Source organism: Aquarana catesbeiana, linkage group LG06, assembly GCF_042186555.1.
Source record: "Aquarana catesbeiana isolate 2022-GZ linkage group LG06, ASM4218655v1, whole genome shotgun sequence".
NCBI lineage: Eukaryota > Metazoa > Chordata > Amphibia > Anura > Ranidae > Aquarana > Aquarana catesbeiana.
Window position 1 is genome coordinate 366,164,362 of NC_133329.1, and position 15,627 is coordinate 366,179,988.

The 15,627-nt window shown below is 41.8% G+C and overlaps 1 protein-coding gene and 1 pseudogene across 8 annotated transcripts in view; both read right to left on the minus strand.

Moving 5' to 3' along the window:
* Positions 1-15,627, minus strand: part of FMNL2 (formin like 2) — a 342,363-nt gene that overhangs the window by 272,755 nt on the left and 53,981 nt on the right. The gene's annotated exons all lie outside the window — the stretch shown is intronic.
* LOC141147368 (uncharacterized) lies at positions 8,855-9,167 on the minus strand (annotated as a pseudogene).

A 15,627-nucleotide genomic window follows, 5' to 3' on the forward strand; every position in this document is an offset into this window, starting at 1 on the left:
GCCATGTATACAGTATACAGTTGTGCTCATAAGTTTACATACCCTGGCAGAATTTATGATTTCTTGGCCATTTTTCAGAGAATATGAATGATAACACAAAAACTTTTCTTTCACTCATGGTTAGTGTTTGGCTGAAGCCATTTATTATCAATCATCTGTGTTTACTCTTTATAAATCATAATGGCAACATTAACTACCCAAATGACCCTGATCAAAAGTTTACACACCCCAGTTCTTAATACCGTGTATTGCCCCCTTTAACATTAATGACAGCTTGAAGTCTTTTGTGGTATTTGTGGATGAGGCTCTTTATCTTCCAAGATGGTAAAGCTGCCCATTCCTCTTGGCAAAAAGCCTCCAGTTCCTGTAAATTCTTGGGCTGTCTTGCATGAACTGCACGTTTGAGATCTCCCCAGAGTGGCTCAATGATATTGAGGTCAGGAGACTGAGATGGCCACTCCAGAACCTTCACTTTATTCTGCTATAGCCAATGACAGGTCGAATTGGCCTTGTGTTTTGGATCATTGTCATGTTGGAATGTCCAAGTACGTCCCATGCGCAGCTTCCTGGCTGATGAATGCAAATGTTCCTCCAGTATTTTTTGATAACATACTGCATTCATCTTGCCATCCATTTTGACAAAATTTCCTGTGCCTTTGTAGCTCACACATCCCCAAATCATCAGCGATCCACCTCTGTGTTTTGCAGTAGGAATGGTGTACCTTTCATCATAGACCTTGTTGACTCCTCTCCTATTGTAGTGTTTATGGTTGTTGCCAAAAAGCTCAATTTTGGTTTTATCACTCCAAATGACTTTGTGCCAGAAGGTTTGAGACTTGTCTCTGTACTGTTTGGCGTATTGTAAGCGGGATACTTTGTGGCATTTGCGTAGTAATGGCTTTCTTCTGGCGACTTGACCATGCAGCCCATCTTTCTTGAAGTGCCTCCTTATTGTGCATCTTGAAACAGCCACACCACATGTTTTCAGAGAGTCCTGTATTTCACCTAAAGTTATTTGTGGTTTTTCTTTGCATCCCAAACAATTTTCCTGGCAGTTGTGGCTGAAATTTTAGTTGGTCTACCTGACTGTGGTTTGGTTTCAACTTCTTGATTAGAGTTTGAACACTGCTGATTGGCATTCTCAATTCCTTGGATATCTTTTTTTATCCCTTTCCTGTTTTTTACAGTTCAACTACCTTTTTCCGCAGATCCTTTGACGATTCTTTTGCTTTCCCCATGACTCAGAATCCAGAAACGCCAGTGCAGCACTGGATGAAAGATGCAAGGGTCTGTCAGGAGTCCAGAAACTCATTGACCTTTTACACACACACACACTAATTACAAGCAAACAGATCACAGGTGAGGATGGTTACCTTTAATAGCCATTCAAACCCCTTTGTGTCAACTTGTGTGCATGTTATCAGGCCAAAATTACCAGGGTATGTAAACTTTTGATCAGGGTCATTGAGGTAGTTTCTGTTGCCATTATGTTTTAAAAAGAGTAAAGACAGTTGATTGATAATAAATGGATTCAGCCAAACACTAACCATGAGTGAAAGAAATGTTTTTGTGTTATCATTCATATTCTCTAAAAAATGGCAAAGAAATCATAAATTCTGCCAGGGTATGTAAACTTATGAGCACAACTGTATATAAAGTGCACCTGTCACCACAAGAAATGAGTAAGAACAAGCCGCTAACCACAAATCAGACACCACAATGTGTTCACTGGCAAAGCCTATTGTACAGACTCGCTCACATCAGGTGCGTTCAGCTGCCTTGATAAGCACAATGCAGTTGTTTTGCCCTGTTGTGCCTTATTTATGCAATACAGGTCCGTTGGTGTGCTTAGCGGAAAGACACAGTGTGCATCACAATGAATCACACCACATCGGAATTGAATTGAATATGGTGTCATTTTTGTGACATTTCAACAAAAAAAAAATTTAAAAAAAGGAAACAGTGCGATGCATTGTAACAACATATTGTACTTTTACACAATGCACACCAGCATGTATGCTTTATATGGACTATAGCATGTGAACAGGCCCTAAATTTGTTTCGCTGAGTACCCCAGGGGTCCTGCTGCATGCAGATTTTGATTTTCTGAACAGTTAAACCTACAGCCTGCCCAAGCACAACCCATAATGCAGTGTATTGATTTCAGAACAAAACCCCTACCTTCCTTGTACGTCATAGTCCTCTCCTTTTCTGGGAGTGTCTATTTACTGCCTGTGCGGGCCCAGCTTCACTACCCTCCCTTCACCTCCCAACATAATATTTTATATAGCTGCAGGGGTAGGAGTGAAGAAGAATAATATAACGTGTCATTTAAGTGACAGCTCTGAGTCTGCTGGGGCTGCTGAAATCACTTCCAAGATGGCGACACCCAGAAGCAGTCTCAAGGCTTTTGTAAGTCTACACAAGTAAGGTTTTTATAGGTAAATAACATGCATAGATTATCCTATAAGAAGACTACTGTTGAAATGAATGGTCTGATGACAGGATCTGGACTCCTATCCCTAACTGAAGAACCGAGCGAAGGAGAGTTGAGAGAGGTGGAGAGTTGTGAAGGTGTAGATCAGTGATTGGGAGATGGATGGGCTTGGGTGTCTGTTACTTTGCCCTGAATGGGAAACAGTCTATTTAATTTGACATTTGGTGATGATTACTATATTTTTTACATCCTTGCACTCTCTACTGTATAAGTCAAAGTCAAAAACTCGAGATGGTGGAGTAATCGCCTTGCAGGAATTTCTGAAAGATAACAGACCCCAGCAGGCAATTCAGCCCAACAACATATGTACAACTATAAAAGAAGTTTTGGAGGGACTGAAAGTTCAGGGTGATTTCAGAACAATACCATGCTCTGAAATATAAGCACAAAACACAACTCAACAAGCCTGGAATAAATCCACAAGAGGAAAAAAAAATCTTTAATTCAGTGTTTTAGTCTGGAAGGGAAAATGCTGATGATCTTGTTGGCACCGATAACCATTTACACTTGGCAGCAAGAGATCAGCTTTGCAACCTCTTTATAGTGAGCTCACATTTCCCCACATTGGCTTCAGTACGGCTTTCAACAGCATAGTGTCAGCTGTACAGCATGCCTGGATAAAAGGAGTGTACAAATGATGCAAAGGTCTAAAGACTCTACATATAACTACACAGATGATGCAAAGGTTTATAGACTCTACATATACAGTAAGTACGCAGATAATGCAAATGTCTACAGTACACAGACTCTACATATCCATGTACAAATGATGCAAAGCTCTATAGACTCTACATATAAGTACAAAGATGATGCAAAGGTCTATAGACTCTACATATAAGTACACAGATGATGCAAAGGTCTATAGACTCTACATATACAGTAAGTATGCAGATACTGCAAAGGTCTACAGTACACAGACTCTACATATTGGTGTACAAATGATGCAAAGGTCTATAGACTCTAAATATACTGTAAGTGTACAGGTGATGAAAAGGTCTACAGATTCTGCATAAAAGTACACAGATAATGCAAAGGTCTACAGACTCTATATATAAGTACACAGATGATGCAAAGATTCTACACTCTACACAGTACACAGACTTTACATATCCATGTACAAATGATGCAAAGCTCTATAGACTCTACACATAAGTACACCGATGAGGTCTACAGACTCTGCATATAAGTACACAGATAATGCAAAGGTCTATAGACTCTACATATAAGTATACAAATGACGCAAAGGTCTATAGACTACATATACAGTAAGTATGCAGATAATGCAAATGTTTACAGTACACAGACTCTACATATCGTTGTTCAAATGATGCAAAGGTCTATAGACTCTACATATAAGTACACAGATGATGCAAAGGTCTATAGACTCTACATATAAGTACACAGATGATGCAAAGGTTTATAGACTCTACATATACAGTAAGTATGCAGATACTGCAAAGGTCTACAGTACACAGACTCTACATATCGGCGTACAAATGTGGCAAAGGTCTATAGACTCTAAATATACTGTAAGTGCACAGCTAATGCAAATGTCTACAGACTCTATATATAAGTACAGAGATGATGCAAAGGTCTACAGATTCTACATATAAGTATACAAACGACGCAAAGGTCTATAGACTCTACATATACAGTAAGTACGCAGATAATGCAAAGGTCTACAGTACACAGACCATATCCATGTACAAATGATGAAATGGTCTACAGACTCTACATTTAAGTATGCTGATAATGCAAAGGTCTACAGACTCTACATATAAAGTAAGTACACAGATAATGCAAAGGTCTACAGACTCTACATATAAGTGTACAGATGATACAAAGGTCTATACGTATAGGTGTACAAATGATGCAAAGGTATATAGATTCTACATATAAGTGTACGGATGATGTAAAGGTCTACAGACTCTATATAAAGGTGTACAAATGATGCAAGGGTCTGCAGACACTTTATATAAGTGTACAAATGATACAAATGTATACAGACTTTGCATATAAGTGTACATGTGATGCAAAGGTCTACTGCAGGGTTCCTCAACCAGGGTTCATCCAGAGGTTGCTAGGGGTTCCTTGGGCAATAAGCAATTTCTACCGCTCAGATAAGCTGACACCATTAAACTTTTTAGCTATCTGTAGGGCAGTAATGACCAATGACCTCAAGTGTAAGGAGCATTCTTCCCACTGACCATAACGCTAATGTATCATGAGTTGTAGCTATAGTGATTTTTAGCAGGAGTTCCCTGAGACCAGAAAGTTATTTCAATGGTTCCTCTGTGATGAAAAGGTTGAGAAAGGCCAGTCTACAGACCAGTACAAATGATGCAAAGGTCTACAGACTCTACAGGATGAAGGGTGAATAGAGTGGTTACCTCTAGCAGTGAAAAGGCTTTTGCTTTATAGCTTGGGCTAGAAAAGGGAGCTGGATTCTGACTGGTTGCTATAGGAGACTTGAACACTATGGTATGGTTTAAATATACCAACTTATGAAAGGACAATTCAACCTGCAGCCCTTTGGTACTTGTTGTGCAGTGCAGCCTTTTGACCACAGTCAGTAGTGGGAGCGGGAATACTGATTTGCAAAGGGGCTTTAATGTCAGTCATTTCTAACAGTCTCCAGTCTCTATCTCTTGCAGCATACTGTATCTCCAGTGTCCAACAGTACCTTTAGCACACCCACAGTCTTTTACCATCTCCTGAAGGATGTCCCAGTCTCTGACAGTCTTCTATAGTACTACATATACTGAATATAATGGGTGACCCCTTAGAGATGTCAAGGGCCACAGCTGAGGCCTCCTTAACCATGTAATTTAATCACAACTGATCCAAGGTATTCACATCCTCACACTGTTTAATATCTTGATCTGGAAAAAAGGAGCTTAAGCTGGCTATACACTTTTTTGTTCAGCCTATGGGATGCCTTTACAGCACAGATGGACAAATCTCCCACAGCTATATGTATTCTGACAGCAGGTGCCAGTGTATCCAACCAGATGCAGCCGCTGTTTGGGCCAACAATTTTCCAACAATTTTTCAATTAAATGAAGTTGGCCAGGAAAGTACCAACAGGGTTACTGATGAACTGGCGATATTTGATCAGTGTAAAGCCAGCCAGGTGATGTCGAGCCGTGTATGGAAGCCTTAAGTCATTTTAAATGAAAACACCCAAAATGTATAAAAGCTATGTTCCTTTAACATCCCTATCAATTAGACATCACCTTTTTTTTGGTCATTCCTCCATCTAGTAGGCTGTTGTCAATGTTCTTTCACATGGAGTTTGCTGATAGACACAGGAATGTCACAGCAGCCATAATAACAGCTGCTTGGCTAGTGATAACATAGAAGTGCTAATCTGGTGAGAAGGTCAGTAATACAAAACACAATGAAACATCTGCAAGGAGGCATTGAAATGTATGCTTAAAATAAACTGGCATTTCTTCATTCTTAAAGAGTGACTCCGGGCTACAAGTCAAACTGACATCTGCTATAGCAGTCCAGGAAACCTTGCAAATATCAGGAAAGAGAAAGTCTGCTCAGCTACATTTTGTCTGGGTGGAAGCTGTGGTTGCCACTTCTGAAAGTTTCGGTAAGGCTGCTGGTGGGCTGCAATATGATAAATGCAGATAACCAGCTACCACACAGGTTTTTGTGAATGGTTAGCCATAGTTGGACTATGTAGAAACAATACAATACTGGTGGAGACGGTGGTGAACGAGAGAAGTAAGTGGTAGAGAAAAGTAGAAACAACAGATATACAGACGAATGAGAGAGTTGGGTGTACAGTAGATAAATATGAGATTGGTAGAGATAGACAGACAGACATATAGATAAATTAGTGTGATAGGTGTCCTGTAGACAGATGGAAAGATAGCTTGATGGAAGAAAAGGCTGCCACAGATGGTTCAAATTTCAACCAATTCCTGCTGAATCGTCCATAATTTGCGCCTTGGGTGGCCCTGTTAGGGTCCCCGAGCAGAACAAGAGAAATCTGTATGTGTATGGCTAACCTAATAGAGATAGAACTTCCAGAAACCCCACCACCACCCCAAGTCTTCAGCATGGAAAAGTCCATATTCATTTCTAAAAAAATGAATAGAGATGTCCCAAGCCATGAGGTTTTGCAATGGTTAAATTATGGTAGGAATGGTCCCACAGTCATCTGGGACCTGTGATGTGTCCCAGAAGACTCCGGGGGAAGGAGGGCGGACTTCTGGCTTAGATCGTCGTGGCAATTTGAGCCGGAAGTTGGAGCTGGTACCTGTCAAAACCAGGTACCCGCTCCCTCCTCCCCTCCAAAAAGTACCAAATGTGACAGCGGAGGGTACAAACAAGCGGAAATTCCCCTTTTGGTTGGAGCTCCGCTTTAATATTACAGAACAAGTCCAGTAGAATGTGACCAACTACTACTAGATATACCCTGACCTGGATAAATGAGAAGCTTTACAGATACAAATTGCAAACCTCAATATCTACATTTGTGAATTCAGTAGAAAACTAAAATTGTGTAAAATACCTCTTGCGGTTTTATCTTGTGATAAATACAGCTGGATGAGGAGATACCTTCAGGGCCATTTTTGGAAATGGATCAATGTGACCTAAGTGCCAGGCCGCATCAGCAGGCAAAGAACACAGTCACTGTTTATTGTGCTGCAGATTGCTCGACCATCAATGGAACATTTCATGGAGAGCATCTATTCTATAGAGCCATCCGGCTTCCAGGACCCCAGTCATCAACAAAGTAAACCCGAGCAGCTTTCACAAGAACGTCCGCTATGTTCTATCAAATTGGGGCACTTCAGCCAACAAAGCACCAAGTTCAACATTTCCTTCAATGCATTATGCTAATATATATCTCCAGTGATGGCTCACAGCCTTACAGGAAGAAAGGAGCTCCCACACAACTGCTATAAGAGATCTGCTTATACTAAACATGCAAAACCAGAAATGCTTGTAAATGCGAATTTAAAAGTACAAATTTAGTCTGGTGGCAAATATATAGAATGGGAGGTTTAGGTAGGTCTCACATTAAATAGTTTGCTAATTCTAAGCTCCGTTCACACTGAATCTGACTTTGAAATTGTGCAAATTCACTTGAAGTCGCAAGATTTTATAGCCGCAGGTCAGTGCGACTTTAGGTGCAACTTGGCTGACATCTGTGTGATTTGATGCACAGATGTCTATGCAAGTTGCACCTGAAATTGCCAAAAATAGTGCACTTCCTAGGACATAGGGTATCACCAGGACAGGAAGTGAGGGTACATGCATCAATAATAATCTGACAGATGTTTCTTACCATTCCCTGTTCTAAAACTAGGCAAGCTATAAATGGAATTTTTCTTCAACCATTCCATTTCTCTCTCCTATATTGAGAATGCTCTTTGTGCTGCTTCTTATGCCCCCCTCTTTATGCTCTGCTGTACAGGGACTGGAGGTGGCTGACATTTACATATTTACACTGCTTGCATTTAACAGTACAAATGAACACAGAGCAGCATGAAGCTGAATTCCTGTAAAAAGTGCAGGAACACTATGAGGTAAGTCCAAACAGGTGCCTGCAACCTCGTGGACTTTTTTATACTTGATGGGTTTAGGGCTCTGCGGAAGGATATATAGTACTCCAGACATTTTGGGATGTGAGAGAGGAGAGAAGCACGCAGAGCAGCTATGCCCGCTCCTCCCCATTCACAGAAGCCTTTGTATTTTGTAAATGAGTTCACATAATACAAAGGCTTCTGTGATTGGGCAGGAAAAGGGGAGGGGCAGACATAGTAGCTGCTCGGACTCTAACCTTGAAGGAATTTCCAAAAAAAGATTACATGGACTTTTTAAGTGCCCCAAAAAGTAACACGCAAAAACACATGGATTTAAAATTAACAGGCTTGACCAAAAAGCAGTTAGTCATTCTTGGTCAAACCCACCCAGTATATATTTATCTACACAGCATTGGAGCTCCAGAAACTATCTTGCTGGAGCACAATAAGCCTGTCAGATCTAAATTAAAGCGATAAGTCCACCAGGTGGCATGCACTTCATTGGAGTTAACTCACAATGTGCCTGCACTTTTTACAAAGTTGCTGAATACCTGGAGTTTAGCTTTAAAGAAGTCATTCCAGGCATCTGCACGTTTTACATAGTTACATTGGTCCAGCTTAGAAAAGCAAAAGAAATTGTAACATGTAATGCAGTAACGCAATATCCAAACCAACAACCAGTAAGATGAAACCTGATTGGCTGCTATAGGATTCTAAATTTCACACACACAAATGTTTTATTGCACTGCCTCATTAAAAAATCCAGTTTATAGTATATTAATATCAATTTTTATTTTAGTGACGGGAGTCACTTTTTGGCGGGGGGCTCGTGGAACCCAGAGTGCGGCCCTGCATGTTTGAGAACATAGGTGACATCCATGGCAGTGATGGACTTCCTCTTGGCATCCTCAGTGTTTTGGGATGACATTCTCCAAGAAGACTTAGAGTAATCCACAAGTCTCCTCAAAGATGAGTCCGGAGATGCGCTTGACACCCCCTCTGCGGGCCAAATGACAAGTGGCGGGCTTGGTGATGCCCTGGACATTGTCCCGGAGTACCTTTCTATGGCACTTAGTGCCTCCTTTACCCAGACCCTTCCCTCCTTTACTGCGACCTGACATCTCCAAGCAATTCGTTATACAGGAATATAATTAGCATAACTAAAGAACCGTCAACATAAACTATGCTACTCCCCCTCTAGCAACTAATAGCTGACAGTGATACAATTAACGTGACCAGCCTAGGTGACCAGACTGCCCGGCACCTACAACCCTGGATACAAAATGCTGTACAATACACATTATAAGCATAAAACATAACATCCCACAATGGTTCCATAACAAGGTAAAGTGGTCACAATATTATGTTTAAGAGATGAGCAGACTGACAGAATTAACAATAATTAATTAGCACAATTAACAATGGGACTGTACCCTAGGAGGCATACAATGGGAGAGATACACATTTGTGTATTTTGTCCACTAGACAAGTCATTAGAAGACAAACCAGGTTCCAGGTCTGATAAAGTTGAATTAATTTATCTTCATAGATTTCTTAAGGGATATTGTTGATAAATATTCCTGTCCCATTTGAAGCAATCCAAACCACGCTCTCAGCGTCCATTAGGTAGTTGTCCACCATTTTCTCAGTCATCCTGTGCCCCTAATAGATACAGGGTAACTTACACATAAGAGGGGCCTGGGGAGCTGAAAAATGAGTCTCCCGACCAATTAAAGGTAAGATGGGTTCCACGAGACCCCTGCCCCGCCCTCCCCGCCAAAAGTGACTCCTGTCACATAGTATTTAAAACTACAATAAAAATAGTTTTGGCTAGAGTGTGGCTTTATTATCCATTTTCATTGTTTACATAAATCAAAAGTCCAACCCTTGACCGTATTGTCTGTCTGCAGAATAATTGAGAGCGCTCTCCTATACAGAACAGGCAACGTCTTGATGTAACACAAGGCATTAAATACTGACCAAATTTAGACTGCAGCTGCCAGGCCAACTGAAGAGATTTTACAAAAATAATAGCAATCCGCATCACTCAGTGCTAAATTTGCTAGGACATTTGGACTTGACTGCCTTCTGCTCTATAAGAAAAACAGAAATCCTCGACACACGAGGAAAAGAAAACAAGTTGAGATTAAACGAGAGTAACAGCAAGCTCAGCACAAACCTCTCGCATCCTGTTCGTGAACCGCTTGTCCCTCACAGCTGGAACGCTTTCTAAAAACTCGTGTTCCAATCATCTAACATCATAAATAAAAATATATTCCTGAGATTGGAAATGGAAGAACTCGGATCTGACTTTTTCATTTAGCTCTGGCCTACTCTGTAGTGATGTGTTGATAGCAAGGAATCATTCACGAGTCGCTGACCTTAAATGATCTTTCAATGGCACCTTAGTGGAAGAAAAGAGAAGGCCGACATCTGAATCTGTATCTGAAAATGTTGCCTTCCTACTTGTCATGCTTATCTAATGCTTAGGGAGTCACAGACTTTTGGTTCAGTCGGTTTTTCACCGGCTGCAACGTTGTTCCAGGTCACAAACGGCAAAATGAGTAGACAGCCTTGTGATAAGCAGGCAGCTGAATCGCGGTTTTACTGCCCCCCGGCTGCTTACCTAAATTCTAATATTACAACCAGACTGAACTGTGACATCATTCACCTGCTTCTCCACCTCAGCCAATCAGAAGAAGTCTTGTATTCATTCATAGACTACAAATCTTCTTGTGAATAGCTGAGCAGCACTTCGCCCGACAATCTTTTGTTCCAGGCGTGGGGCAAGTATTCCCCGTCCCACTGCCGGAACACTGCGCTGTATACTGTAAGTAGCTGAGGCTACCTACAATTATTGCAGCCCGCCCAGTGAGTACACCTACACCTGCAGTAGATAGTTCCTTTATGGCAGCTTGGCCCAAACAAACTATTTCAAGGGACTTCAAATATTGAGTAAAGCTCTAAAGCAGTTTTTTTCAACCAGGGTGCGGTGGTTCCCTGGGGTGACTTTTGGGTTTTTCGGGGGGGCCTTTTTTTTTAGTGGGTTGGTTGGGGTTTTTTAAAGGGTAACTCCACATTCGTGGGGAATAAAAAAGCAAATAAACCCCCCAAAAAATCTAGCATACACAATTGTTACACAAGTCCTTTCCTTTTTAATCTGCAGCGCTGTAATTTTCTGTAAAATGCAATACAATATGGCAACCTGGAGGTGTTCTGGACACAGATTGTGTCCAGAACACCCCCCAATATGTCATTTACTGCTTGTATGATTGGCTTACTAATTTTCCCAGAAGTTTACGCTACGAAACAAGTCAGATTTTAGGCATCCCCTGCAACAAAAATTTCACTTTTGATGAGATACTCCCAAAAGGAAATCACATCTAAAGGGATGCAGGCCCCGCCACTTTCCTCGAATTAGAACGCTGCAAGCGCAGCAACTGATTAAGTCCCGGTTCACATAGGTGCGATGCGGGAACACTGTGAATCCACTGCGGGTTCCTGCATCGCACCTGACTCGCAAGGCAGTTCACACTGCCATATGCGAACTGCTGGGAGTGTCAATACAATGTTAACCACTTGCTGACCAGCCGCCGCAGTTATACTGTGGCAGGTTGGCTCGGATGCGCGAATTGCAAGTGTTCATCGGGCTCGTATGCGGCGATCTGTGAGCGCACGTGCGCCGATTGGCCAGCGGAGGAGCCAATCAGCGGGTCTGCAGACTCGATGTTCGCCGGCCACCTGTGATCGCTCCCCGCAGTGACAGAACAGGGAACAGCCAAAGTAAACAAGGCAGATCTCCATTCTGTCAGGGGATGACACACAGATCCTTTCTTTCTGCTATGCAGGAAGACATACAGTTAGTAAACACAATGAGGGAACACATTTAATCCCTTGCTCGCCCCTGATGTTAACCCCTTCCCTGCCAGTGTCATTAGTACAATGTCAGTGCATATTTTTAGCAGTGATCAATGTAATAATGTCACTGGTGCCCACCAGTTTGTAATAACTGATATTCAAGTTTAGGTTCAATTGACCGCACTTTGCCTTGTTAGACAGGTGCGACTGTAATCAAACCACATTATTTTTTTACAATACATACAGTATTTGCTCCTGTTTCCAGGCATGTGGACTAAATGCACTAAGAAGAGAGCACTCAGCTGTCAAGAACCATTTTTAATATTGTGAATTGAACCATGAGGGCGAGCTCACCTACAGGAGACGATTAATTCCTTAGAGATGAACACCAAGTTTTATCTTTCTGAGGTCATCTGAATCTGCTACTAGCCAGCCATAACTAAATAGAGTAAATGCACTGGGGACCCCTAAAGAAGAGCTACGGTGAGCACGAACCAGGGGGAGCGCACAAAGAACCAGAAAAATGTCTGTATATAGCATGCGATTCAGGAATACGCTTTCCAGGCTTATTCCATAAGGCCGTTCAAAGAGCAGTGCCAATGAGAAGAGTAGAGAAACCTGCAACCAATTTGACTTCAGCTTATCAAAATTAGATCAGTCAGTTCACATATATGCAAATCGGTTGGATTTTTAACCACATCCAATTCGCATAACAGGTGAATCGGACTGGCTTTCAATGGAGCCGGTTTACACATGTGCGGGGTGGCTGCGGCACGGTTCTGAAAAAGGGTCCTGTAAGTTTTTGGGTCCGGTTTCACTTGCAATTTCAGGTAAAAAATCACACCTGAATTGCACCTGAACAGTGAACAGAACCGCACTGGACTGCCGCACTGAAACCGCGGCCGCATATGTGTGAACCCAGCCTAAGGGAAACCTGTCATGAGGGATTTACAAAGGCAGCCATTGCTAGCCACCATATGCTAGCTGCCTGCTCATAAGGCCCCTTTCACACATACGGACCGCTCGTCCGTTTTTCATCCATCCGTTGACGGATGAAAAACGGACATCAATGCATGTCTATGTAAAAACGGATGACAACGGATGATCATCTATTTTCATCCGCTTCCGTCAACATCCGTTTTTTTTTTTCATCCGTCAAAAAAACGGATCGGACGATAAATGGATGTAAACTGACAAATGGTCAGTTTGGCTCCTTTCGCACATTCATGTCTATTTTCACGGACTCCGCTTGCTCAGCGGGGGATCGATCTGCTGATCCCCGATGTACCAGCGGATGACAGGTCCGTCTCCGCTCACTGTGCAGAGATGGACCTGTCAGAGTCCTGCTCTCCTCAATGGGGAGATCGGATGGAAACGGATCTGCCTGTACATTTTCATCCGATCCGCCAGACGGATGGAAATTAGGGTTCCCATCCGTCTGGATTTAGCGGAGCGGATCGGATGTCAGTGGACATGTCACTGCTGACAGCCATCGCTCCATAGAGGTACATGGAACGTCCGTTCAGGTCCAGCTAAAAAACTGACAGGTGGACCTGAACGGTGCGCATGTGTGAATGAAACCTTTTTCATACGTTTTTGCATTGGTAGCAGATGTAAAAAAAAAAACTGATGAAAAAACAGGGTGGATTTGATTTAAATCAAGTCGATTTAAATCACGAGTTAAAAGGCTTGATTTAAATCATAATGTTTAAAGAGCAACTGTCATCTCTGAACCACAGGGGCACCTCCTCTGACCCGCTGTTGACCCACCAACAGTCCCATTCTCTTTAATGGGACACCTGGTGATGCGGAAGTGACCCAACAAGGTGAGGGAGGTGGCAGCAGCAGGTGAGTGGATGCCTGATGGATCTGAAATGACAATGGCTTGGATAGACTAAACAGTCATTTAGGATTTTATCTGAAAGTGACTGTCAGAATAATAATAGCACTAAAGAGAGAGTAAATAAGAGTTTATTGGTATTCACTTGCTTATCTACACAACAGTATACTGCATTTAGTAGCAGAGAGGATTAAACTCAGAATAAACAGTCTGTATGTACAGTAATTTAATCCTAGATTAGCTCACGCCTGCCCTTTGTTTGACATGATTCCCTCAATAGAGTGCAATATCTTTATACAACCTTCTGCTCTGTCCATGATGGTCACCAAGCATCAATTCTGTGACCAAAGGTAACATGATATCAGCCAAGTGTGGGGAACAAACAGTAGGGGAACCTTCCCAGGGGCATGGAGATCTGGGACCTTCACACCTGCTTTAACAGCTGTCAATGGACCTCTGTTTGTGTTTATAACGAATGGAAGTTACTGCATTGTTGTGCTCAAGGCCCCCATCAGTTCCATCTGATTTCCTCTATTTAAAAACTACTTCATGTCACCACCCCAATTTCTGTAGATCATCATGCTTATATGCGTAAGCGGTCTTCTATTCTTCAATGCCCCATCACTCTCCCATGTTGGAACAAAATATGGACATCCACTTCGAGATGCGTGGCGCAGAGAGAGACGGTTTATAAAAACCTTATGTTCTGGTGAAGAACCCCTGAAGTATTACATTTTCAAGATCAATCTCTTTCCCCTCTATGTTGGCGTTTTAGTAAAGATAAAGGTACACATTTTCATATTTTCTGGTAATGTGAGATTATTGTGCCCTTTTGGTCTACGGTAATGTCTCTGATCCAACAAGTGCTCTTTATCGATGGATCCACTACATTGTCTTTTGGGCCTTCCTTTTTCAGGTATTGGAAAGTCTATGAACAAATTGGCCTCTTTTTTGTGTTAGCAGCTAAAAGAACTATTCCTCTACATTGGTTATCCACTACCCCACCCCCTTTCAAACCCAACTTTAGAAGGTGATTTTGGAAATACGTAGAATGGAATATATGACTGCTCAGGTGGGAGATGCTGTAACCCAGCTCAACAGAATATGGGATGCTTGGGACTGCTCTGAATTCGGTACCCCGCCTGGTCTCGACTGATTGAGACGGGAGGGATCATCAGTTCTAAGTTTCTTTTAGATCCCTGCATCCCATGTCCCTGTTCTCTCTACTTTGTCATGATTACATTTATTTACATTTTTTGTTCTTTTTCCTTTATTCTTTGACTATGATATGTGCTATAGACGTTAACGATTTGTAACCCACTTTCATCTTTGGTACTGTTTATACATGTGGTTTTTTTTTTTTTTTTTTTTCTTGTATGACCTAATTTTTGTACTTTGACAAAACTTGAATAAAAATATAATTAAAAAAAAGTTACTGCACTGAACACCTTGCATATCTGCACAGGTAATGCAGGTTTGTACACTTCGCACCCATTGATCTGCAGATTTGCCCTGCCATGCAGTGCACCAAGCTGTAAACACTGGGGGTTGATTAACTAAAGGCGAATCCACTTTTCACTACAAGTGCACCTGGAAGTGCAGTCCCTGTAGATCTGAGGGGTAGATCTGAAATGAGGGGAAGCTCTGTTGATTTTATCATCCAATTATGTGCAAGCTAAAATGTTGTTTTTTATTTTCCTTGCATATCCCCCTCGGATCTACAGCGACTTGTAGTGCAAAGTGGATTTGCCTTTAGTAAATAACCCCCTCTGTTTGTAATAGAGATGAAATGAGATCCACTAAAATCTATGCAAAAGAATGGACATGAAAGCCTCAGATCATCCATTTAAGGCACCTTTATGTTTGCCATTATGTTAACCCTT